The sequence below is a fragment of the Ursus arctos genome, unplaced genomic scaffold (assembly GCF_023065955.2).
Source record: "Ursus arctos isolate Adak ecotype North America unplaced genomic scaffold, UrsArc2.0 scaffold_29, whole genome shotgun sequence".
Classification (NCBI taxonomy): Eukaryota; Metazoa; Chordata; class Mammalia; order Carnivora; family Ursidae; genus Ursus; species Ursus arctos.
This window is the reverse complement of record NW_026622974.1, coordinates 13,972,920-13,998,955: the sequence shown is the minus strand read 5'-3', so window position 1 is coordinate 13,998,955 and position 26,036 is coordinate 13,972,920. Positions and strand designations below refer to the sequence as shown.

The 26,036-nt window shown below is 40.4% G+C and overlaps 1 pseudogene; it reads left to right on the top strand.

Annotated features, from left to right (window-relative positions):
• On the top strand, nt 1-24,414 carry LOC125282822 (protein phosphatase inhibitor 2-like; annotated as a pseudogene).
• Nucleotides 24,415-26,036: the final 1,622 nt, after the last annotated feature.

The following is a 26,036-nucleotide window of genomic DNA, read 5'->3' as shown; positions in this document are numbered from 1 at the left end:
ATGCCCCAGGCTGTCCTGCCCTTGCGATCGCTTGTGATCACGTCGATGCCCAGAGAAGGCCACGCATCAGATGAAGGTCTCTCTTGCAGTTCCATGAGGGAATCAATGGTAGGAGACTTGGGGGGTCACGTGACAGGTTAGTCAGCGCCTCTAAGGTCAAAAGATCCCACAGCATGTTGTCCAGAATGTGTTCCTCAGATCCTATATTTTTCATGCCGCCTTTGCAAAAGTTCATTAAGTCAGTTTAATAAATAAATATGCAATGGAGTCATTTTTCGTTTTTCTTTCTTTGTTTCTTTTCTTTCTTTTTTAGTTTTACTGTTTCTTAGCGCATTATTACATGGGCTCATCCAAATAACAGATGTATGATTAAAACATTTATAATTAAAGAGCGCATGGGTGGCTCAGTTGGTTGAACGACTGCTTTCTGCTCAGGTCATGATCCCACGGTCCTGGGATCGAGTCTCACATAGGGATCCCTGCTCAACAGGGAGCCTGCTTTTCTCTCTCCCTCTGGCCCTTCCTCCTGCTCCTCCGTACTCGCGCGCTCTCTCATGTTCTCTCTCTTTCTCTCAAATAAATAAAATCTTTTTTAAAAAATTAAAAAAAAAAACATTCACTATTAAAGAAAGAAAATAATGACAGGAATCATCATGGTGACTGGAGTGGGATGATCCATCATGCTCTAAATCAAAAGAACCAAGTCGACACACATATGTATCTCTCCCAAGTTAAACCAGCTCTCTGCAAATTAATGTTAACTGATCAGTGCCATCTGTCACTTTAATGTTGCTCACTGGTTTTCAGAGAGGCAACTTAGCATAATTGCGAAGTGCCCATTCTCTGAAGCCAAACTTCCTGGGTTCAAAGTAGAACTCCAACACTTAATAGCTGAAGGCACTGTGTGCCTCAGTTTCTCATCAGTACATCAGATGAGATCCGAACAATACCTGCCTCTGTGATAATTAGTAAGCTAAGTAGATATAAAGCACTTAGACTGGACCTTGCACATAGGAAAAGCTTTGCAAGTATGGTTATTATCCTTTTCACCTAGTATTATTTATTTAATTTAGAGATTTGATTTGGTCTTATAGGCATGTAACATTTATAAACATAAGAAGTATATGGCAAGTTTTATTTTTATATATATTGATTGCACTTAAATCAAAATATTGGTTAGTCAACATGGGTGAAGGAGAATTTTTTTAAAGAGTTGCATGCACCACTCAAGTTTTAAAAATGTGTTCCTAGTCATAGCTTATCCTACACACCATGTTACATCATGAGGACAGCATGTTCCAGTTTCTGGAAAAATGATGTGACTTCCCCATCAAAGACAACACTGATGGAAGAGAGCTAGGGATGAAGTTGATAACTTCAGCCAGGTCCAACCCTGGACACTTCCCAAATTAAACCGATGTGGACCAACCTGCAATCCCGCTGTGATTTTGAAGTCAGAATCACTGAAAGGATCCACATAAGCTTCCAATAGGAAAGTTCCTAATGGAGATAAGCAGTCAGACTTCTGCTTCCCAGCTCTCTGGGGGGAAAAATGTCATAGCCAGTAGCCTAAGTTTATATCTTCATTATTCAAAAAAAAAAAAAAAAAAAAGCAGATCTGCTGATCCCTGAATCTTTTAGTTCTTTTTCTGATTGGCCTAGCTTAGTTCCAACCAGAAGACCAGAACCCTGTGGTAACAACATGGTTCCTCCTATTATAAAATCTCTTGATTGAGAGGATGGGGGCCAGTTCCTGGGAGAGGAGAGGGGTGGAGGAGAGGGCTCACCCACCCCCTCATACTTATCAAAATCACACCGAAGCAATATTACTCACATACCAAAGCAACATGATGATAAAATAGGAAGACCAAAAACTAATAAGAAAAGTAAAACATCCAAACTAAAAATAAAACCATTTAGAACATGGCTGACAGCTTAAAGTGATAGTAAAACCAGATACAAGACAGAGAAAGAAGTAAGAGAGGTGCTTCCCTCTGTCTATGTCATGGAAGACTCACTTCCTCCCCTGGGAAACCAACAAGCCACTTGAGGTTTTGCTAGAGTAATTTTAGTAGGTGACTAAGGTAAACAGAACAAAGAAAAAAAAATCAAAAAACAAAATATTAAAACAATTGAATACACAGAAGATAGCCAGTATTTCAAGCAAAGATGGGCTTTCATGAGATATGATGCTGAATTTGTCTGGATAATGATAAAAGATGTTTTAGTTTGAGATGGAATTAAATAGATACCACTGCTAGGCCTGGAGAAACTTCAGTCCCTTCTAAAACTATTTTTTCTGTAATTAACAAACGTGTATGAGTGCGTACCAGGACTGGATTCCCCAGCTGGCAGAGTAAGCCCATGCTTAGGGCAAAGGAAGGATACACAGAGAAAATACATTGCTCAGGCTATGGTAGGGAAGGATTTAATACTTCATAGGAATGTAATCATCACTGGAAAAATCTAAACTTGGGTCGACTTTTCACCCATATTTTTCAGTTTCATATTGTTTTATTTTGAATTATATATGGCAGATGGGGATGGGAAGCACTATAAACTTTCAGATGCTTAGAGACTTTAAAGGCCTTTATCCCGTTCTATAAGCCACTATATGCGGGCTCAGTGCTAGGTCCTACAGGTACAAAGATATCTTGCTGGATGAGCGAATTCTTTCCTACATGACCTCACAAAAAGATCTCTCCTGGGATTGAAGCTGTCCATCACTAACTTTTCAGTTGCCTGTTACAATGGAAGTCCACAAGGTAATGGACATTATCTGTCTTGATTACTGTCATATCCCCTGCAACTAAAACAGTACTCGAAACATAGCGGATGCCCAGCAAATATTTACCGAGTTAATGAATCAATGCCTGCTTCGTTTGACCCAAGATCAAGGTTCCCAAAAGTCATGACCCTTCTCTCTTTCCTTTTGATTTCCTTGACAGATAAGTACAAGCTAGATATTAAAGCACATTTCAGTGTTAATGAAACTTGGCCTTTTGTTACCTAATTTCTGGTTAAGTTTTCTCTCATCATTCTGGCCTTCTAAAATCCAAAGAAATGCCCTCGTCAGTTTCTTCATCTGTAATGTGAAAATAATGCCTTCTACCTTCCCCCGCTTAGAGGATTGCTGGGAGGATTGAAATGAGTGACATTCAAAAGTGCTTAGGGCAAAGTTTGACACAAGCAAAAGCCAAATGAAGAGCTATACCTTTCCTTAGGACATTCCAGGCTCATAACCCCAAATGGCATTTCTGGGGACTCAGGGGGCTCCTGTTTCCTGTCTGTTAGTTTTCTCTCTTTGATGGGCTGGCTGTGTGTACAGAACACTGTATCAGTGTATTTGCTGACAAAGGAGAAGTAAGGCACTCAAAAAGAATTTATAGTGATGTAGGGACGTACCCTCAGCTACTTTCCTCCCCCTCCTAGCTACATGTATTTATGAAAATGTTGAAACATATTAAAAAGCTGAAGAATTATAAAATAGTCATCAAATACCCGCCACCTAGATTCTCCAACTGTTCACATTTTTCTTTGTTTGCTTTATCATGGATCTATCCATCTATCCTTTTGTCAATCCATAAGATTTTTTTATGTATTTCAAAGTGGGTTATAAACAACAGTACACCTAACCTTAAATATTTTCACATATATACCATCTACTAGAATTCAATGTTTGTTTATAGTATTTTTGTATCATTCATATAGAGTGAAATCCACAAATTTTAAGCTTACCATTTGATCAGTTTTAGCATAAACACCCATGTAAAACTCTTGCTACTTTTTAAAAACTGCTTTCAGCCACACATGCACAGTTGCCACCAGGCACCATGCCCAGTCACGTGCCCCTAGCTATGGTCCCATGCCAGGCCCAAAAGCACCTGGCTTTAGGCCCCCAGCCACCGCCACCCTGGCTCATAGCCCCACCTGCCACAGGGCTTGGGGGAATCCAGGATAGGACTAATGGCCCAGCACAAATTTTGCTAACACTGCTGCCCTGCTCCCAAGTTCTGTGGCAGGCATGACCCCTTAGAACTGACACACCTGGGTCCCACTAACTACACAGAGAGCAAGCACAGCCCACAACAGGCAAAGAGTCAGTGCAGATGACTGCACTGAAAGGAAAAGTAACTCAGACACAAGAGCAGGGCATAAGCAAGCACAGAGGATACTCTCCTGAGGTGCCAGCATCTGGCAAATGGGGGACACTGCCTTCCAAGGCACTCCAGGACCTCTTCTTCATAAAGTCATTACTTTCAAGAGCAGAAGACATAGCTGACTTTCCTAACACAGAGAAACAGACCCAGAGAGGCAGACAAAATGAGGAGACAGAGAAATGTATCCCAAATGAAAGAACAGGACAAGGCTACAGCCAGAGATCTAAGTGAAACAGTTATAAGTAACATCTGATAGAGAATTCAAAGCAATCATCATAAGGACATGCACTGGATTTGAGAAAAGTGGAAGACATGAGTGAAACCCTTAACATAGACATAAGGGATAACATAGCAGAGATGAAGGGCTCAATAAATGATATGGGCAACACACTTGACAGAATAAACATCAGATTGGAAGAAGCAGAGGAATAAATTAATGACCTAGAAGACAGAGTAATATAAAGTAATCTAGATGAACTAACGAGAGAAAAAAGAACTATGTAAAATGAGAATAGATTTAGGGAACTCAGTGACTCCATCAGAAATAATAACATTCCTATTATAAGAGTCTCAGAAAAAGAATAGAGAGAAAAGTGGGCAGAAAATTTATTTGAAGAAACGATAGTTGAAGACTTCCCTAATCTGGGGAAAGAAGATGTCCAGATCCAAGAGGCATAGAACTCCCATCAAAATCAACAAAAGCAGACTCACACCAAGAAATACTGTAATTAAACTTGCAAAATATAGTGTAAAAATTTTTTAAAAGAAACAAGACAAAAGCAGTAACTTAAAAGGGAACACCCATAAGGATGCAAGAGGATTTTTTTCAACAGAAACTTTGCAAGCCAGAAGAAAGTGGCATGATATATTCAAAGTGTTGAATGGGAAAACTGTGCAGTCAAGAATAACATATCCAGCAAGGTTATCATTCAGAATAGAAGGAAAGATAAAGCGTTTCCCAGAAAAATAAAATCTAAATGAGTTCGTGACCACTAAACCAGCCTTGTAAGAGATATTAAAAGGGACTCTGAGTGGAAGGGAGAGATCAAAAGTGACAGCATAAAGGTAGGAAACACAAAAGTAGTAAAAATGAATATTTCTATTAAAAAAATCTGTCAAAGAACTCACACGAAAAGAATATAAAATACAATAACATATACCTAAAACGTGGGGAGGAGTGGGGAAATGAATGGGCTCAAACTTAAATGACCATCAACTATTTTTTAAACAACCATCAACTTAATACAGATTGCTATATGCCAAAGAGGTTATATACAAACCTAATAGCAACCACATATCAAAAACCACTAGTAAGTATGCAAAGAATAAAGACAAAGCCAAATGCATCACTAAAAAAAATCAGCAAACTATGAAAGAGAGAAAGAAAAGAAAGGATCAGAGAAAATCTTCAGAAATAACCACAAAACAAGTAATAAAATGGCAATAAATACATATCTACCAATAATTACTTTGAATGTAAATGGGCTAAATCCAGCCAAAAGCCGGAGGGTCACAGAATGGATTAAAACAAACAAAAAACAAGACCCATCTATATGCTGCCTACAAGAGACTCATTTTGGACCTAAAGACACCTGCAGATTGCAAACGAGGGGATAGAAAAACATCTGTCACACAAATGGGTGTCAAAAGAAAACTAGAGTCACAATACTTACATTGGACAACATAGACTTTAAAACAAAGACTATAAGAGACAAAGAACACTATAAAATAATAAAGGGGATAATCCAACAAGAAGATAAAACAATTGTAAATATTTATGCACCCAACATAGGAGCACCCAAATACATTAAACAGTTAATAACAAACATAAAGGAACTGATTGATAACACAACAATAGTAAGGTACTTTACCACTTCTATCAAGGGACAGATAAAAACAGAAAATCAATAAGGAAACAGTGGCTTTGAAGGAAATACTGGACCATATGGATTTAACAGATATATTCAGAACACTGCATCCTAAAACAGCAGAATACACATTCTTTTCAAGTGCACACAGAACATTCTCCAGAATAGATCACATATTAACCCATAAAACCAGCCTCAACAAATTCAAGATCAAAGTCATACCATGCATCTTTTCTGACTATAATGCTGTGAAACCTGAAGTCAATTGCAAGAAAAAAATCTGAAAGGACCACAAATAGATGGAGGTTAAATAACATGCTACTAAACAATGAATGAGTCAACCAGGAAATAAAAGTAGAAATAAAAAAGTCCATGGTAACAAACGAAAACAAAAACACAGGTCCAAAACTTTGGGGCTGCAGCAAGAGGAGTTCTAAGAGGGAAGTTTATAGCAATACAGGCCTGCCTCAAGAAGCAAGAAAAATTTCAAATAAACAACCTAACCTTACATCTAAAGGAGCTAGAAAAAAGAATGAACAAAACCTAAAACCAGCAGACATAAAGAAAGAATTAAGATTAGAGCAGAAATAAATGACATAGAAACTAAAAAGCAATAGAACAAATCAATAAAACCAAGAGCTAGTTCTTTGAAAAAAAAATCAATAAAATTAATAAACCTATAGCCAGACTTATCAAGAAAATAAGAGAAAGGACTCAAATAAGTAAAAACACAAATAAGAAAAGATTTTTTAAAAAATTCCTAAAAATCGAAAGTCCAGGACCAGATGGCTTCACAGGCAAATTCTACCAAACATTTAAAGAGGAGTTAATACGTATTCTTCTCAAACTATTCCAAAAAATAGGAAAGGAAGGAAAACTTGCAAATTCATTCTATGAGGCCAGCATCTTCTTGATACCAAAACTGCATAAAGACACCATTAAAAAAGAGAACTACAGCCAATATCCCTGATGAACATAGATGCAAAAATCCTCAATAAAACACTAGCAAACTGAATTCAACAATACATTAAAAAAAATCATTCACCCTGATCAAATGGAATTTATTCCTGGGTTGCAAGGGTCATTCAATATTCACAAATCAATCAGCATGATACATAATATCTAAGAGAGAGAATAAGAAGCATATGATCCTTCCCAAAGATGCAGAAAAAGCATTTGACAAAGTACAATACCGATTTATGATAAAAACCCTCAACAAAGTAGGTTTACAGGGAATACACCTCAACATAATAAAGGCCATATATGAAAAACCCACAGCTAACATCATCCTCAATGGGGAAAAATTGAAAGCTATTCCCCTAAGGTCAAGAACAAGACAAGGATGTCCACTCTCGCCACTTTTACTCAACACAGTACTGGAAGTGCTAGCCACAGCAATCAGACAACAAAAAGAAAGAAAAGGCATCCAAATCGGTAAGGAAAAGTGAAACTTTCACTATTTGCAGATGACATGATACTATATATAGAAAACCCAAAGATTCCACCAAAAAACTGATAGAACTGATAATCGAATTCAGTAAAGTCACAGGATACAAAATCAATATACAGAAACATGTTGCTTTTCTATACACCAGTAATGAAGCAGCAGAAAGAGCAATTAAGAAAAGAATCCCATTTACAATTGCACCAAAAATAATAAGATACCTAGGAATAAACCTAACCAAAGAGGAGAAAAACCTGTATTCTGAAAACTATTAAACACTGATAAAAGAAATTGAAGATGACACAAAGAAATAGAAAGACATTTCATGCTTATGGACTGGAAGAACAGATATTGTTAAAATGTCTATACTACCCAAAGCAATCTACACATTCAATCCTTAATCGAAATCTCAGAACAAGCAATTTTAAAATTGCTAAATATCTAAAAGATCTTGAATAGCCAAAGCAATCTTGAAAAAGCAAAGCAAAGCTAGAGGCATCACAATTCCAGACTTCAAGTTATATTACAAAGCTGTAGTAATCAAGATAGTATGGTATTGGCACAAAAATAGACACATAGATCAATAGAACAGCATAAAAAACCCAGAAATAAACCACAACTACATGGTCAATTAGTCTTTGACAAAGCAGGGAAGAATATCTAATGAGTAAAGGATAGTCCCTTCAACAAATGGTGTTAGGAAAACTGGACAGCAACATGCAAAAGAATGAAACTGGACCACTTTCTTACACCATAAACAAAAATAAATTCAAAATGGATCAAAGACCCAAACGTGAGACCTGAAACCATAAAAATCCTAGAAGAGAACCTAGGCAATAACCTCTTCAACATGAGCAGTAGTGATGTTTTTCTAGATATTTCTCTTGACACAGGGGAAACAAAAGCAAAAATAAACTTTTGGGACTCGATAAAAATAAAAACTTCTGCACAGTGAAGGAAACAATCAACAAAACTAAAAGGCAACCTATGGAATGGGAGAAGATGTTTGCACATGACATATCTAATAAAGGGGTTAGTATCCAAATTTATGAAGAACTTACATAACTCAACACCAAAAAAAAAAAAAAACCCACAAAAAACAAAAAAACACAAATAATCTAATTAAAAATGGGCAGAAGACATGAACAGGCATTTCTCCAAAGAAGACATCCAGATGGCCAAGATACATGCAAAAATGTTCATCATCACTTGCCATCACGGAAATGCAAATCAAAACTATAATGAGATATCACCTCTCACCTGTCAGAATGGCTAAAATCAACAAGACAAGAAACAACAGGTGTTGGCGAGGATGTTGAGAAAAAGAAACACTCATGCATTGTTGACGGGAATGCAAACTGATGCAGCCACTTTGGAAAATAGTATGGAGTTTCCTCAAAAAGTTAAAAATAGTGCTATTTTATGATCCAGCAATTGCACTACTGGGTATTTGCCCAAAGAATACAAAAACATTAATTCAAAGGGATACATGCACCCCAATGTTTATAGCAGCATTATTTACAATAACCAAATTATGGAAGCAGCACCAGTATCCATCAACTGATGAATGAATAAAGAAGTGATATATAGATACAATGGAATATTATTAAGCCATTGAAAAGAATGAAATCTTGCCATTTGCAGCAACATGGATGGAGTTAGAGGGTATAATGCTAAGTGAATTAAGTCCATAGGGGAAAGATAAATACCATATGATTTCACTCATATACGGAATTTAAGAAAGAAAACAAATGAACAAAGGGTAAAAAAGAGCGAGAAGCAAACTGAGAAACAGACTCTTAACTATAGAGAACAAACTGATGGTTACCAGATGGGAGTGGGGTGGGGGATGTGTGAATAGGAGATGGGGATTAAGGAGGGCACTTGTGATGAATACTGGGTAGGTGATGTATGGAAGTGTTGAACCACTATATTGTACACCTGAAACTAATATTAACACTGTATGTTAACGAACTGGAATTAAAATTAAAAAGTGGACAATCTGACCAAAAAAACTTGTTTCCACACACATTGTGCAATAAATGAACAAGTTACTGTTCATATAATTTGCATCTCAGCTTCTTTGGAGGCCAAGAATTCCTTTTCAAAAAAGGAATTAGGTTGCTCTATGTCATATTACAGGTTGGCCAATGTGATTACATTCTTGCAGTTTCAAAGAATCGGATACTTACAGGTCTATGTCAAATCCTGAAACTCTATAAACTCATAGCCATCATCAACTCACAAACATGCTTCTCCAGTCTGAGAAAAATTATTTGGAGAATATTATAAAGCTAATGAAAGTATGCATAGCAAAAAAAAGAAAAAGATCATACAGTTCAAGATATTTTTATCTAAATGATCAAAAAAAATTCCCCTACAATTTGTGCAGTCTCAAGCTGCTGGATGCCCAACAGCTACCCACCTTTCTCTCATTTATTCACTGACAAATTCAGTGAAGATTCCTATTCCCAGTGGTCTATTATAGGTGCAACTATGGAAACTTTAAAAATGGGTTATAACCAAAGGTCCATGTCCCTTAGGAGATGGATGATGCACAAGGGGGTCTGTAATACTCTTAAAACTACATACAGAATCTCTAAAGGACCAAATGCACATTTACCTGGAGAACTTCTTAATGAGTAAATTATTATAAAAATTAAAAACCTACACCCTAAAAGCAAATTTGGTTATTTTGCTGATGTGGGCTCAATAGCAGAAAACATAAAAAAGAAAAGAAAACCATCGAATCCAAAAGATCCACCCAATCTTTCGATAAACAGTAAAACATACTGACTTGAGTTTTACTTCTTTCCTTTACTTCACTTATGATTGGCTATAGGTATGTTACCATAAAGTATTATTACTATTATCAACAATAATTACATAGCATAAGCACAGATCTTGCAGGCAAGCAGGACAGCTATTAGCATTTCTTTTTTATAGGTGAGGATATTGAGGTTCAAAGCAGTTAAATTACCAACCTACATAGCTAGTGAAAGTAGAAATTAGACTGCTGGTCTTTTAAATACATATCCAAAACATTCTCCGTACCATCACAGCATTACACTCAGACAATTGTAAAAACTAAGAAAAAAAATTAAGGAACATGGGTGGGAGTAGACTCTTCAGAGTTGATCTGGAACCTTGAAGCCTTTGGTTCCATTGAGATTCCCCATTAACTAGCATTCATTCAGTGTTGTCCTTTTCAACTTATCAGCACCAGAACTCCATTTTCCATCTCTCCAGTTTCACTCTTTTCCCATTTCCTATGAGGTAACTTAAACCTGGCTAATACCTCAGGAGGGTTTGCAGAATAATGAATTTTCTGGGATTATCTCCAAAAATGTGTAATACCTAGGAAAAATGTTTAGGATACCCAACAGAACAATGCCAGAGACAGATCAAGAAGAATGAATGAAGAACTACCACAGGGCTGCATTGTGTGTGGCTTACACAGTTGCTGTTGGTTCATAACCTGGTCCGCATACTCGGCAGGCAAGGAGAGACCAAAGAAGGAGATGGAGTGCTCCACATTGGTAAGGGGCAGGTTTAATAACCAAGGGAACTTACATATGAGGCTTGCCGAGATGGTCCTAAGATGAGATTGCTGCATCTGCTCACTAGAATCTCAAAAGTTTATGTAGAATCCTTAACTGGGTTCAGTCATATATTCATTCCAGACAATCTCAACAAATTGTGCTCTCAAGACTGCATCCTTGAAAATGGCTCTCACTGTGGGAACGGTAGGCAGAACATAAGTTCCAAGGACAGTGGAGGGGTTGAGGAAGGAGCCTCTGATTACCAACATCCAGCTTGAGGACCAACAGGCGGTCATGTCCTCTCGATGGTCTCCTCCAGCAACAGGTCACTAGAGTCAGGCTGCCTGGATTTCAATCCTAGCTTCCCCACTTACTGGTTCTATGATCCCGGGCAAGTTACTTAACCTCTCCTGCCCTAAGTTTCCTCATTGTAAATGGGAAAGGTAATTGTACCTAACTCATATGGTTTTAACAAGCATAGAAGGAGTTAATATTTGTAAATTACTTAGAACAATGTCTAATATATAGCAGAGACTGTGTGTGTGTGTGTGTGTGTGTGTGTGTGTGTATGAAATTGAAATAATTGTATAAGTGATTAGTTGCCCTTTCATTTTTAGCTACATGAACTCTTGAAGCGTTGGTAGTGTGGAAGAAGAGTCATTCCTCCAGCTGAAAGCCCTATAACCTGACAGATAAAGAGAAAGATAGGGCAAAGGGAGGGTGAAAAGAGGAGAGAATAAAGAAAGGTTCTTTTTAAAAATAATGTATATACCAATCCCCAGCGATATGATGGTCATACTTGAGGTGAAACCTTACCTGGTTATAGCACATAGAAAAATCTGGTTGGGGCTCCTGGGTGGCTCAGTCGGTTGAGCGTCCAACTCCTGATTTTGGCTCGGGTCATGATCTCAGGGTCCTGGGACTGAGCCTCACATCGGGCTCCTCGCTCATCAGAAGTCTGCTGGAGATTCTCTTTCTCCCTCTCCCTCTGCCCTTCCCCCCATGCTCGCTCTCTCACTTGCTCTCTTTCTCTCTCTAAAATAAATAAATGAATCCTTAAGAAAAAGAGAAGGAGGAAGAAGAAGAAGAAGAAGAAGAAGAAGAAGAAGAAAGAAAAATCTGGTTAATCTGGCCAAAAACCAGTACCCAGAGAATGTCAACACCAAGTTAGGTAGGAAGTCGGGGAGGTGTGATAGGAGAACCATGACTCTCAATGCTGAGACTCTCAAAGGGTGACATTAGAGTAAGTAAAATAGAGCTTCTCCAGACACACTCTTCCACAGAGAAATCAGGTAGTAATATTCTACTTGGCTATTTTTGCCTTGCCTCCGGTAGACTGGTAGGAGCCCCTGTAATCTTTTTATGAAGGTTGTTAACTACAAGCTCACAGTCGAATGGGTTTGGATCTGGAATTCACACTACAGTTGTCCCTTGAACAGCATGGGGGTTAGGGGTGCTGACCTCCCATGCAGTTGAAAATGTGTGTATGACTTTTGACTCCCCCAAAACTTAACTACTAATAGCCTACTGTTAACCAGAAGCCTTACAGATAACGAAAATAGTCAATTAACACACATTTTATATACGTATTATATACTATATTCTTGCAATAAAGTAAGCTAGAGAAAAGAAAATGCTATCAAGAAATTCATAAGGAAGAGAAAAAACATTACTGTATTGTATTTATGGGGGTGGGAAATCCACATATAAGTGAACCTACATAGCCCAAACCCATACTTGTGTGATACCTCCAAACCCCCAATATAAAAATTTTGCTTAAAGGGGTCAAGTTTGGGGTACCTGGGTGGCACAGCAGTTAAGCGTCTGCCTTCGGCTCAGGGCGTGATCCTGGCGTTATGGGATCGAGCCCCACATCAGGCTCCTCCGCTATGAGCCTGCTTCTTCCTCTCCCACTCCCCCTGCTTGTGTTCCCTCTCTCGCTGACTGTCTCTATCTCTGTCGAATAAATAAATAAAATCTTTAAAAAAAAAAAAAGGGGGTCAAGTTTTTGGTCCAAGTACTCTAAACTCAGAATCTCAAAGATTTCCCACGGATAAAGCTGTAAAGAATCAGACCTTACAGGAAAAAAATAGTAAATAAGAGGCAATTATCCACCTTAGGTGAGAAACAACAAAATGATAAACCACAGCATACCCACAACCAGTCAAACATTGGAATTAGCCAATAACACTTAAAATAAGCATGTTTAACATTTCAAAGAAATAAACGATTATGGAAATATGATGAAGAAATAAGAGGCTATCAAAGTTGACCAGACAATTCTGGAAAAGGACCACAAAGAAATGAAACTCAATATGATATTTAAAGATGACATTATTGATGAAAGAATCAATGAGGAGGAATTAGACCTGATGAAATTACCCAGAAGACATCAGAGCAAAAAAAAGTGATAAAAAAAGAAAAAAATGGGGAGGGGCCCCTGGGTGGGTTGGTCAGTGAAGCATCTGCCTTCAGCTCAGGTCATGATCCCGGGGTCCTGGAATTGAGTCCTACACCGGGCTCCCTGCTCAGCACAGAATCTGCTTCTCCCTCTCCCTCTGCCCCTCCCTGTTTGTGCACTCTCTCTATATTATATAAATTTTTTAAAGTGGAGAAAAAGTGAGAAGGCACAATATACAATCCAGAAAAAGGTAACTGAGAGATTGGGGAGGGGCAGTATTCAAGAAATAATGGTTGACAACTTTCTCATACTGATGAAAGATTCTAATCCTCGGATCAGGAAACCCAAGCAGAAAAAATAAGAAGAAATAACACTTAGATACATCATCATGAAACTGCAAAACACAGGAAGAGGGAAAAGATCTTTAACAGTGTCAGAGAAAAAAAGACAACTTATCAAAACAAAATCGACAGTTTGACTAGTAGTTAATCCCTCACAAAATAATGAAACCAGGAGCCTGTGATATATTATCTTCAAAGAGCTGGAAAAAAAAAATCCAAAAACATGTATCTTGTGATCAGAGCTCATGCTTAGAACAGCTGTAACACACATTAAAAAAAAATTTAAGATTTATTTATTTATTTTAGAGAGAGGGAGAGAGAGCGTGAGCAGAGGGGGGGGCAGAGGGAGAGAATCTCAAGCAGACTCCCTGCTGAGCACCAAGCACGGAGATAAACATGGGGTTCAATCTCACAGACCGGAGATCACAACCCGAGCCCAAATCAAGAGTCAGATGCTTAACCAACTGAGAGCCACCCAGGCGCCCCAACAGATATTAAAATTTGTATAGACTTCCTCACTTGTTGGTAAAGAGCTGCTGCACGGAAGGCCACTCCCTGCCCAGGCAGGCCTCCAGTGACCTGCCACCACTGACCCTGGGACATGTCCTGATCAAGCAATCAAATGTCAGTGTGTGGCATACGGTGAGTTTCTAGGACCAATACACCACCATCGGCTCTCCCCACACTCCCACACCTCCCAGGGAGCCCATCCGCCCTTTTACCCACCAGCCAGCTCTCCGTGGCTCCCACTTGTCACTCCCTGTCCTCTTACCACCACCCCCTGAACAGACTAAGCTTATACCCCTTTGTGGAAAATCACTCCCTTATAATAGTGCTGGCCTATAAGCAACTGGCCAACTCACAGCTGGTTCCTCCCAGCTATGACTGTCTCTGTCCACCACTAACCAGCTCTCGTTCAGAGTCACACATCTGTGGCCACTGGGGGGAGTTGCAGCCCATGAGGATTTTATCTGAGACTGCTGGTGAGGGACAGAGAGGACAGCCAGGTAACGGGGCCTGCCAGCAGCCAGACAGCTCAGGCTCTGCTGCCACAGTCGGCACTCCCCATGGCAGGAGTCTTTAATAAATGTAGATCCAGCCTATAAATTAAATCAATAGTTCCAATCTTCCCACAAAGAACACACAAAACCCAGACTGCTGAGAAGTAAGCTCTCCTGAGCGTTCAAGGAACAGATAATTCTCAGCTTATTCTAGTTCCTTTAAAGAAAGGTCAACCATGAACACTCCCAACTCATTTCATGAGACTTATATAAACTTAATACCCAAACCAGATATGAACAGTATAAAAAAATTAAATTCCGGTTCTCTTAGGAGCATAAATGCAAAAATACTAAATGAAACATTGGCACACCAAATCAAGAAATATACAAAAATAATAATGCATCACAATCAAGTTAGATTTATTCAAGGATACAAAATTGGTCCCATGTTAGAAAAATCTGGTAATGTAATTCACTACAATAACAGATTCAAAGACAGAAACCATATGATCATCTCAATAGATTCAGAATCATCTCAAATAAAATTCAATAACCACCTACGATTCTAAAAATAAAAAAAAATCATGTAGCAAACTAGAAATAAAAGGGAAAAAAGGGAACCTACTTAATCTGATAAAGCTTATCCATAAAGAACTTGTGGCAAATATCTTGCTTATGAGTAAAACATTAAATGATTCCCAAAATCAGGAAGCAGCAAAGATTTCCACTATGACTATTTTCTGTTCATTATATTGGAGTACCTGTCAGTGCCAGAGAAGAAAAAGAAATTCATGTTGCAAAGATTGGAAAGGATTTGCAGATAACATGATTATCTATGTAGAAAATTAAAAGAATGTATACGTAAAATGCTCAAATTAGTAAGAGTTCAGGAAGTCTGCAGAACGTAAGAAGATCAGTACATGAAAACTACTGAAGTGTGCAAGCCAGCCATGAAGAAATGTCCCTGCTTCTGACAACAGCAGGTGAGGGTCACTGGCACGAACCCTCCTACTTAGGCTAACTGAAAATCTGCACAAAGTATACGCTTTGTAGCGTGGAAGGCATTAAAAAAGTAAAGGATTCTGGGCAAAGATATACAAAGACATGGCAAACCAAACAAGTCAGCAGGCATAGGAATTCAGAAAAGTTGAAAATAAAAGGATGAGAGAAAGCTAGTGTGGGGGCGCCTGGGTGGCTTAGTTGCTTAAGCGTCTGCCTTCGGCTCAGGTCATGATCCTGGGTCCTGGGATCTAGTCTGACTCCCTGCTCAGTGGGGAGCCTGCTTCTCCCTCTGCCCCTCCCCCTGCTCTTGCTCTCTCTCTCTCTCACAAAAATAAATAAATTTTTTAAAATCTTAAAAAAAAAAAAAAGAAAGCTAGTGTTGTGTATGAAGATTAGGCAAAGCGGACTTTAAGGCAAAAAAAAAAAAAAAGGCTTTAAGAGATAAAAAGGGCGCTTTGTAATGTTTATTTCCCCAGGAAGAGCGAAGGTTCAATACTAATGTGGCCTCACACTGATTTAAATCAAGTATCTAGGGGTGCCTGGGTGGCACAGCGGTTAAGCGTCTGCCTTCGGCTCAGGGCGTGATCCCGGCGTTCTGGGATCGAGCCCCACATCAGGCTCTTCTGCTATGAGCCTGCTTCTTCCTCTCCCACTCCGCCTGCCTGTGTTCCCTCTCTCGCTGGCTGTCTCTCTCTCTGTCAAATAAATAAATAAAATCTTTAAAAATAAATAAATAAATCAAGTATCTACACAAAAGTACACCTGCTGCCTGATTCCATCTAGGTAAGGCTCTGAACCAGACTACTGACAAATTCTCACAGGAGCAGCAAAACTACTAGGGAAGGAAGAAAGGACAGAAGGGAGAGAGGGAGGGAAGGCAGGAGGGAGATTGTTATAAAGACCAGAAAGATGATTCTGTCTCAGGTGACGAAGAGGGAATGTGCACCTGGAGGGGCACTCAGGTAATAAGAAAGAAGTTTAAAACACAGCATTTGTAGTAACTACTAAAACAAGATGTTTTACCAAGAATTTTGTATCTTTATAGAAAGATATCTATAAGACCCAAGTGGAAAAATATGGATAGGAAGACTCAATTTTACGAAGGTGTCAATTCTACTCAATTTAGCCTAGAGTCACAGTAATGTAAATCAAAACCCAAACATGTATTTTTGCGCAACTTGACAAGTCAATTTTGTAATTTTGTGATTTGCATAGCATAAAGAAAAGAAGAATAGTATACAAGTCAAGGTTTAGAGAAGCAGAACCAGGATAAATAGATTAAATAAATACATACATAGCATATATATTTTATATAAAGAGCGAGAGAGACAGAGACACAGAGAGACAGCAAGAGACAGAGAGATTTATTATAAGGAATTAGCTTACGTGACTGTTAGGATGGGCTAAGCAAAATCAGAATCCATAGAGGAGGCCGTCATAAGCACGATGGAACTGAACCGGAACTGGCCAACGCCGGCATCCACAGACGGAATTTCTTCTCTCTCTTGGGGAAATCCTAGTCCTACGTTTAAGGTCTTCCAACAGATCAATGAGGCCCACCCAGATAATCCAGGATAATCTTCTTAAAGTCTACTGATTAAGGGCTTTAATTACATGTGCAACATGACTTCACAGCAACAGCTAGACTGCTTCACGGGGACTATAGCCTAGCCAAGTGGACAGATCAAAAACACCCTCCCAAATTGACAAGACTTGTCTGCAGAAGAGGCAGACTTGACCTTCCAGATATCAAGGCTTATGATAGCACTGCATTCGTTAGCACTGGGGTGGTAGGCAGAACAGGGTGGTCCTGGGACGCACAGAGAGCTAATAAACAGACTCACGTGTGTAGCGAAGGCTGGAAAACGGTCTAGCTGGCACTGCAGATCAGTGAGAGAAAGATGGGTTATTCAGCAAATGGTGCTGAGAGAACACATTATCCACACAGAAAATGATGAAAATAGATCCCTATTCATACTCTACACACACACACACACACACACACGCACGCGCACATACAGAATGTATGGAAAATTGACCTTGGGTTACCTTTTCTCTTCTGTATCCCTTGAAACCAGAGGTAGAATTTCGGCTGTGTGTTGAAGCAGCAATGCTTATGATAACAAATTACCCCTGATTGAATATATTTGTTCTGGAAGACTGTAAATGAACCATAAATATCTTGTGGGAAGCTTCCCTGACGCCACATAAGTTCAAACTAGGCATTTTCCTTGCCAGCACCTGAAAGCTATGTCCTAGTTAGAAGAGTTATTGGTTCCTACGGAGCCTGGAGATTCTAAGCCAGCGTGATGTCCTTCCCTATATCTGCACTGTCGCCGTGGGGCTAAAGAATGGCCGCTGGAGTGTTCGGCGGATTCTCACCAAAGACGTGCTTGGCTGTGCTATGCTTTCTATCCCGTATTCCGGCACCAGCATACCTACGTAGGTATGAAATACCTACCCGATCAGGCGTAATGTACATACATACGCTCTACGTGGATTAAGAAATTGAAGTGTTAATGCCAAATTTTTGAACACTTAGGAAAGACTCTATTTATGACCTCAGAGGAAGGATGTCTTAATACAAACCACAAAGAAAGCATTGGTATGTTCGACTAGGTCAGAATTTTAAAACTTCTGTTCATGCTCTTCATCAGAGCCATCATAAAGCGAGTGAAGAGATGAGGCACAGACTGGGAAGCAGTACTTCCAGACGCTTAAGAGACTACAAATAAAGAACACCTATGACACAATAAAAAATAAATAACAATAACCCTGTAAAGCAGACAAAGGTTAGGAACAGGAATTTCACAAGAGGAAAAAAGAACACCTATAATTCCTGAAAAGATGTCCAATCGTATTAAGTTAGACATTGCATTAACCAGGCAGATGCAAATTAATATCATTAGTTCTCATTTCACACGCACCAGATTGATAAAGCTGTAAAGTCTGACGGTACCAATGATAATCCAGGATGTGCAACAGTGGGAACTCCCATACAATGCCGGGGTGATTCTAAACTGGAACAACTACTTTGGAAAATATTTTGGTGTCACCTATAAAACCGCACGTGCTGACGTTTACCATTTAGTACATTTCCAGGGATTGTAACCAAAGAGAAACTATTGCAGGTGCACTGCAGAAGCCATGTTCAAGAGTGATTGTGGTAGCAGTATTCCTAAGAGGAAAAAAAAATGGCAATGTCTTGATGTCAATCAAGGATAGAACTAACATATAAAATTGATGGATTCATCCCACAGAACATTACACAGCGCTGAAAAGGAAGGAGAGCGTCGGCATCCGTGGTGGGTAAGTGTCGGTGGCGAAGGGCTTGTCATGACAACTGGCTCCGCCCCGGCATCGGGGTCGTCGTGTCGTGACTCGGGTAGCCGTCTCCACAGCAGGTGCAGCGGCTTTCGCCCCGGGCGGGCTCTGCGGCCACGCAGCGAGTGCGTGCTGGCGCCCAGCCCTTTCCTTCCCGGACCCGGAGCCAGGCAGCCAGGCTGAGTCGACCACCGGAGCACTGGACCGCCTCACATCGGCCCATCAAGGGGGTCCTGAGAAACACAAGCTCTGCGGCTCCCTCTCTGGCCGCCTCAGCAGAGCACCCCGGCAGGGGTGTCGACAAAGTGCTGGGTAAAAAAAAATCCCAGAAGTGGGATGAAACGAACATCCTGGCGACATATCATTCAGCAAAGACTATGGGTTAATGGAAATAGACGAACCCAGCCCTCCTTACCATTGTACGGTGTGACGGTGAAGATGCGTGCTGTGATCTGGAAACCTCTGAAGCCCTGACCTCAGATACCTTCGCTCAGAAATTAGCTGCTGCTGAAGCCTCGCAGCCGGGTTCATGAACGGGAAAGCAGGAGGAGGAGCCCAGTGACTCTGACCTGAAGAACAAGCAAGCAAGCCACCATTTGAAATGAAAAGGAAGCTTGAGTACAATGAAGCACTGAGTATTAAATTAGCTGGACAAATAATTTCCAGGGACCTACATGAGGAGGAGGAGGAAGATGCAGGAATGTCAGAGACTACAGCTGAAGAAAGTGTCAACTCCAGGGTCTACTGCAAAGTGACCAAGTGCAGAACAGATCACAGAGTTCCCAGAAGATTCGACACTGTAACTGTTTGTCGAATACAAAGCCTGTTACTGTAAGACACTGCTTCTTCTTCTCAACAGTTCATGACCTCAGTACCAAAATGCATACCAATTATTATATGTTCCTGAGAATTAAATAACTTCAGAGACTAAAAAAGGGGGGGAGGAGAGCTACATGTGTTGATATGGATGAATCTCAAAAATATAATTGTATGAAAGAGCAAGATACAAAAGAATACAGACCATTCATAGTTCCATATATGTAAAGCTCAAAAATAGACAAAGCTAAATAATGTATCGATTAGTGATATATATATATATATATATGTGTGTGTGTGTGTGTGTGTGTGTGTGTGTGTGTGGTAAAATTTAAAAGAGAAGCAAGGGATGGAGAAACAAAAATTCTGGAGAGAGGTTCCTTCTGGAGTGTGAGGAGGGAAAGGCCATGATCTGTTAGGGCACAGAGAGGAATTAAAATATGTTGGCAATGTTCTGTTTATTGAGTTGGCTGATATGTAAGGGTTGTCATTTTTTAAAAAATTTTGGGGTATAGTTGACACACAATGTTACATTAGTTTCAGGTGTACAACATAGTGATTCAACAACACATCTCTAGACTACATGTTACTCTCATCATAAGTGTAGGTACCATCTCTGTACCCATTCAAAGCTATCAATACCATTGACTCTATTCCCTGTGCTGTATCTTTTAATCCCATGATTTATCCATTCCATAACTGGAGGCCTGTATCTCCCACTCCCCTTAACCCATTTTGACCATCCCCCACCACCACCACCTTGACCTCTGGCAACCATCAGTTTGTTCTCTGTATTTATAGGTCTGATTCTGCTTTTTGCTAGTGTATTCCTTTGGGATTTTTTTTAGATTCCACATATGAACGAAATCATATATTTATCTTTTTCAGTCTGACTTATTTAGCATAGTACCCTCTAGATCCATCCGTGTTTTTGCAAATGGTAAGATCTCATTCTTTTTTGTGGCTGAATAATATTCCTCCATGTGTGTGCATGTGTGTGTCTCTGTGTGTGTGTGTGTGTAGCACTTTTTTATCCATTCATCATCAAAGGACACCTGGGTTACTTCCATATCTTGACTATTGTAAATAATGCTCCAATAAACATAAAGGTGCATACATTTTTTGGAATTAATGTTTTCATTTTTTATAAGTAAATACACAGTAGCGGAAATTTGGATCATATGGTGTTTCTATTTTTAATTTTTGGAGGAATCCCCATACTGTTTCCCACAGTGGCTACACCAATTTCCCAGCAACAGTGCATGAGGGTTCCTTTTTTCCCACATCCTTGCCAACACTTGTTGTTTATTGCGTCTATGATTTTAGCCATTCTGACAGGTGTGAGGGGGTATCTCATTGTGGTTTTGATTTGCATTTTCCTGATGATGACTGATGAGCATCTTTTCATGTGTCTGTTGGTCATTTGTATGTCTTCTTTGGGAAAATGTCTATTCGGATCCTCTGCCCATTTTTTAATTGGATTATTTGTGGGTTCCTTGGTGTTTAGTTGTGTAAGTTCTAAATTTGGGATATTAACCCCTTATAGAATATATCACTTGCAAATGTCTTCTCCCATTCAGCAGGTTGCTTTTTTGTTTTGTTGATGGTTTCCTTTGTTGTAGAACTAAAAAAAATGTTGCTATGGCTGATGTCAAAGAAACTACTGCCTATGTTCTCTTATAGGAGGTTTATGATTTCAGGTCTCACGTTTAGGTCTTTAATCCATTTTGAGTTTATTTTTGAGAGATGGAGAAAGGGGGGGAAAGGTATAGGGAGAGGGAGGGAATCTCAAGCAGACTCCCTGCTGAGCGCAGAGCGCAACTTGGGGCTCAATCTCACAACCTTGAGATCATGACCTGAGATGAAATCAAGAGTCAGATGTTTAACCAAACGAGCCACACAGGTGCATTTTGAGTTTATTTTTGTGTACAGCGTGAGAAAGTGGTCTAGTTTCATTCTTTTGCATGTTGCTGTCCAGTTTTCCCAACACCATTTATTGAAGAGACGGTCTTTTCTCCATTGTAAATTCTTGCCTCCTTTGTCATGGATTAATGGACCATCTAAGTGTAGGTTTATTTCGGGGCTCTCTGTTCCATTGATCTATGTGTCTATTTGTGTGTATGTGGGGGGGGGTTCTTGTTTAATTTCTATTACTATTCTTTTGAATACACACACATATAAACTCTTTTTGTGTATTATATGTTAACATAAAAATAATTTTCGATGTAAAGAGTTTGCCTTATAAAGGGTGGATATTGGCCAGTGCCAGCAGCAACATCCTGGCATGAGAGTGCTCTCCCTGAATTCTCAGAGACCAGTGGGTGGGAGCGGCCACACTCATGGCGCAAGTGAGTAGTCCTTTCTGAGGGAGCATCTCCTCTCAAATCAAGACCTCAGTCCCTTAAACCAAGGCTTGCCCATTTCAAATTCCACAGCAACAGGAGTATTTATGACACTCATACCTGGTTGTGAAAGAAAGCCATTTTGCAAAAGATTTGTGGCAAACTGAAGGTGATGCCACAGCCACCCCCGTCCCTGTCACTCCCAAACCCATGAAACCTTCAGACGTCAGCTGTACTGTTCCAGATGCTGGTTTTCTTCCACTTACCTCCTTTTAGCAGCCCAGCTAAAGCAGACTCTGAAGATGTTTTATCCTCTGTGGCATTTTGGCTTAACAAGAAGTTCAAATTAAGATACTTCCCTAAGGAGAACATGAAATTTAAAGCCAACCTTTTCGGGAGGTTTCAATCTTAAGTAGAATGTCTTCTGTATTTCCACAGGATTCCCCCAACTGAATAGATTCCAGTGATTCTGTTTGCTTTCTTCTCCAAAGGGCTGCAGAGCAGGAGTGGAAAATAACACAGAGTCCAAATCCCAGAGATAGCTGAACTGTGAAAGGCACTTTTATGAAATATTATTTCAGTGTGTGGCGATGTAGTTAATGACCGAATGAGCTCAGTCCTTAACATCCTTGTGTGATATTTCTTCACTTTTAGCAAATACACCCTCATTCCCCAATTTCAAAAGCATATCATTTTGCCTCTCAATTTTCTTTCCTTTAATTTTGGCAAAAATCACTAGAAATAATAACTACTGCACTGTCTTTACAAGTTAAAAATACAGATGGGAAAATTATTAATTGATTTATTAAACAAGACTGATGTGGGGGAAACAGGCACCAAATAGCCCCCCCCCTTCTCCCTGTGGTTCTTCTGGTCACTCATAGCTAAAGCAAACATGCTCAATGCAGAATTTGGAACACCAGGCCCCCATCAGAGTCCAAATGAGCACAAGATATGAAGTTATGCCTCCCCACCTTTCTCCAGTGAGGCCTGGCCCCGGGCAGGATGCCAGCCTGCAGGAGAAAGGGCAGGTCAGCAGCCCTCCTCCTGCTCCCGTAACCGATCTCCTCCTCTGCCAGGCTGCTCAGCTGCGCTGGAGCCCCACCCCCCGCGGTGCTGGAGCCCCCCCCCCCCCCCCCGCCCAAGAGGAAGTGGGTGATGTGAGAGGGAGGGAAAGCTCTCCCCCCACTGGCCCTATTGTAAGCTGGCTTCATGCACTTTGGGCTGGTGATTGGGTGACACTGTTTTTGTCACTGGTGCTTTGGTGGGTGTTCTGACAATCCGCCCCATCAACGTGGACCTTCCTTGAAATTCCCTGGGCCTGGGCACATGCATCGCTACCTGGCTGGCCGCCTGAAGCTCCTAGGGCTCGGGTGGTGTCTTCAGCTTCTCTGTGCTGAGCCAAAATGGCTCTTCCAGAGGAAGAGGAGGAGAAGGGGGGCATTCACAGCACACTCGCAACTCCTCCTGCATGCAAGTCCCCATTCTCTGCTCTTCCAGCATTTTCCACCCTTGGTATAGGAATGAGGTTCGGAATTCATCATCCAGCTCCAAGCTCTACCTCTTCACGGGTTCTCCAGAGGAGAATGCTCTCTTTCCCAACTCACTTACACGCTAATCTTCTTAGGCTCTCAGGCAGAAGTTTCATTTACCATCCCATGTTACCAGGTGAAGAGCAAGGAAACTAGACAGGTGTTCGGGGTAACTGGGAAAATACAGGCACAGAAATGACAGAGTAAGAGAATCCAAGCAGGACGTGGTCTGGGCAGTGCTGTTTCAAGGAAGAGCATTGCCGGTGTCAGTGCAAAACAGTCAGTATGTAGGAAGGATTTTAACTGTAGACACAGGTGGAAGGAGTAGGTTGATTCAAAAGGTCAGGATTTCACAACAGACAGAACATGAAAATGAATAAATAAAATAAAAATAAACCTGGAGGAAAATACTTAGTTTGTGGCCTTCCTTTGATTATTTCTCAATGAAGTGGTCTGTTCTGCTTTCTGGTCTTATAAATGTTCTCTGTTTCATAGGTAAAGTGATCGGTTTAGTTGTTAGTAGTGACCGAAGAGGAGAGTTACTCACTCGGTCAGGCAGGCACAGAGGCTCCGCTGTGCTAGATCCTGACGGATGGAAACAGCAACATATGGTCTCTGCTCACAGGCAGTTCATTTCTTAGTTGGGGGAGCCTGGCAGGGCTGGCTAGAAAGGAGCCCCTGGGCCTAAGCTGTGGTACTTGATTGCACCACACCAGGGGGACTGTTACAGAAAGGTCACTCCAGCCAGAGGGAGCTGCACCAACAGAAACTTCTCAGAAAGTCAACAGTGCCTGTAGCAGAAGCTGAGGGGTGGGGCAAGGCACAGCTGCCTCAACGTCCGGTATGGTGGCTTCAATCACACAGAGGTTCCTGTCTTTCCCGTAGTACAAGAAACATGTAAGGATGGTCTAGGCAGGCGTCAGCAGACTGCAGTCTGGGGGCCCAAGTAAAACTTCACCAAACCTTGCAACTCTCATTCCCAATCCTTACAAGAACCCTGTGTCATAAGCACTGTCACGTTTGTGACGCAGATGCAGAATTGAGACTCAGAGTCTTGAGGTGGTCAAGGAAATTCTTTAGGTCTCACATTAATTGTCACCCTAGTCAATAAAACCTTCTCTAGACCCTCCCACAACACCTTCTATATCTCCCTTGCAGCTTTTCTGCAATTACATTCTTTCTAACAATGTGATGCATAGGTTCCATGAGGGCAGGAGTCCCGTACGGTCGCCATTATCTACGGTGTGCGGCAATGCCCAGCACATAACAGGAACTTAGTAAACAGCAGTTGACCGGCAAACCTCAGCTGTGTCATGAGGAGCTAAGCCCCAATTTGGAATCAGGTCAGACTTCTGCCTGCTGGTCAGACCGCCTCACCAGCTAGATGGCTGCTGCTTCGCCACCACTATTTCTCCCCCTCTTGTAGCCAGACATCTCCTTACCACTGAGACCCTCTCAAGTTCTTCCGTCCTTTCCTTCACACCTTTCCCTCCACACCCCCATCCTTCTTCCTTGATTCTGTAGCCTCTTCGTCATGTACCGCTTCATCTCCCCTTACAAACAGCCTGAAGTCAGTTATACGTCATGGGATTTAGCACAAAAAACTAAAAAAAGAAAGAAAGAAAAGAAAAGAAAAAAGAAAGGGAGAGAGAAAGAAAAAAGATCAAAATAAAACAAAACAAAATCAAACCCTTTAAAATAGACTGTTGCTTAATTTTGAGAGATGTATTCCCAACGATTCACACACTTCAAAACTCACATAATTCGTTTAGTTTTTCCATAGAAATAAATTTAAGTTAGGGAGATGTGTTCCCAGAGAGTGTACACATACAAGCATTGTAAACTCAGGGCCTCCTTAGGGAGGGGTTCATATTTCAGCTATGTCTCCAACATTTTTCCATTATCCTTTCTGGTAATAAAGGTTTTGTTTTTTTTGTTTTTGTTTTTGTTTTTTGGTTTTTTGGTTTTTGTTTTTGTTTTTTGCTACTTTCAAAGTGGACCTGTTTTACTGCTGCCTTCTATTTTCTAAGCATCAGTGCTAATATTTTGCAGAGAATTTTCTTTTCAATTACAGCGGTGGTTGTTGGCCTTCTTCACAATGTCTTATTATATCTTCTGTTCTGAGTTTTGATTCAGAGGCACATCTCCCAGCGCCGGCACCAGCTTGTAATAAATGCTTCCATAACATTGTTATAGGATGTTTAGAAAACGTGCTAAACTTTTCTTACAGGGAAAGTCCTTGGAGAAGTACTGATGTGCATAA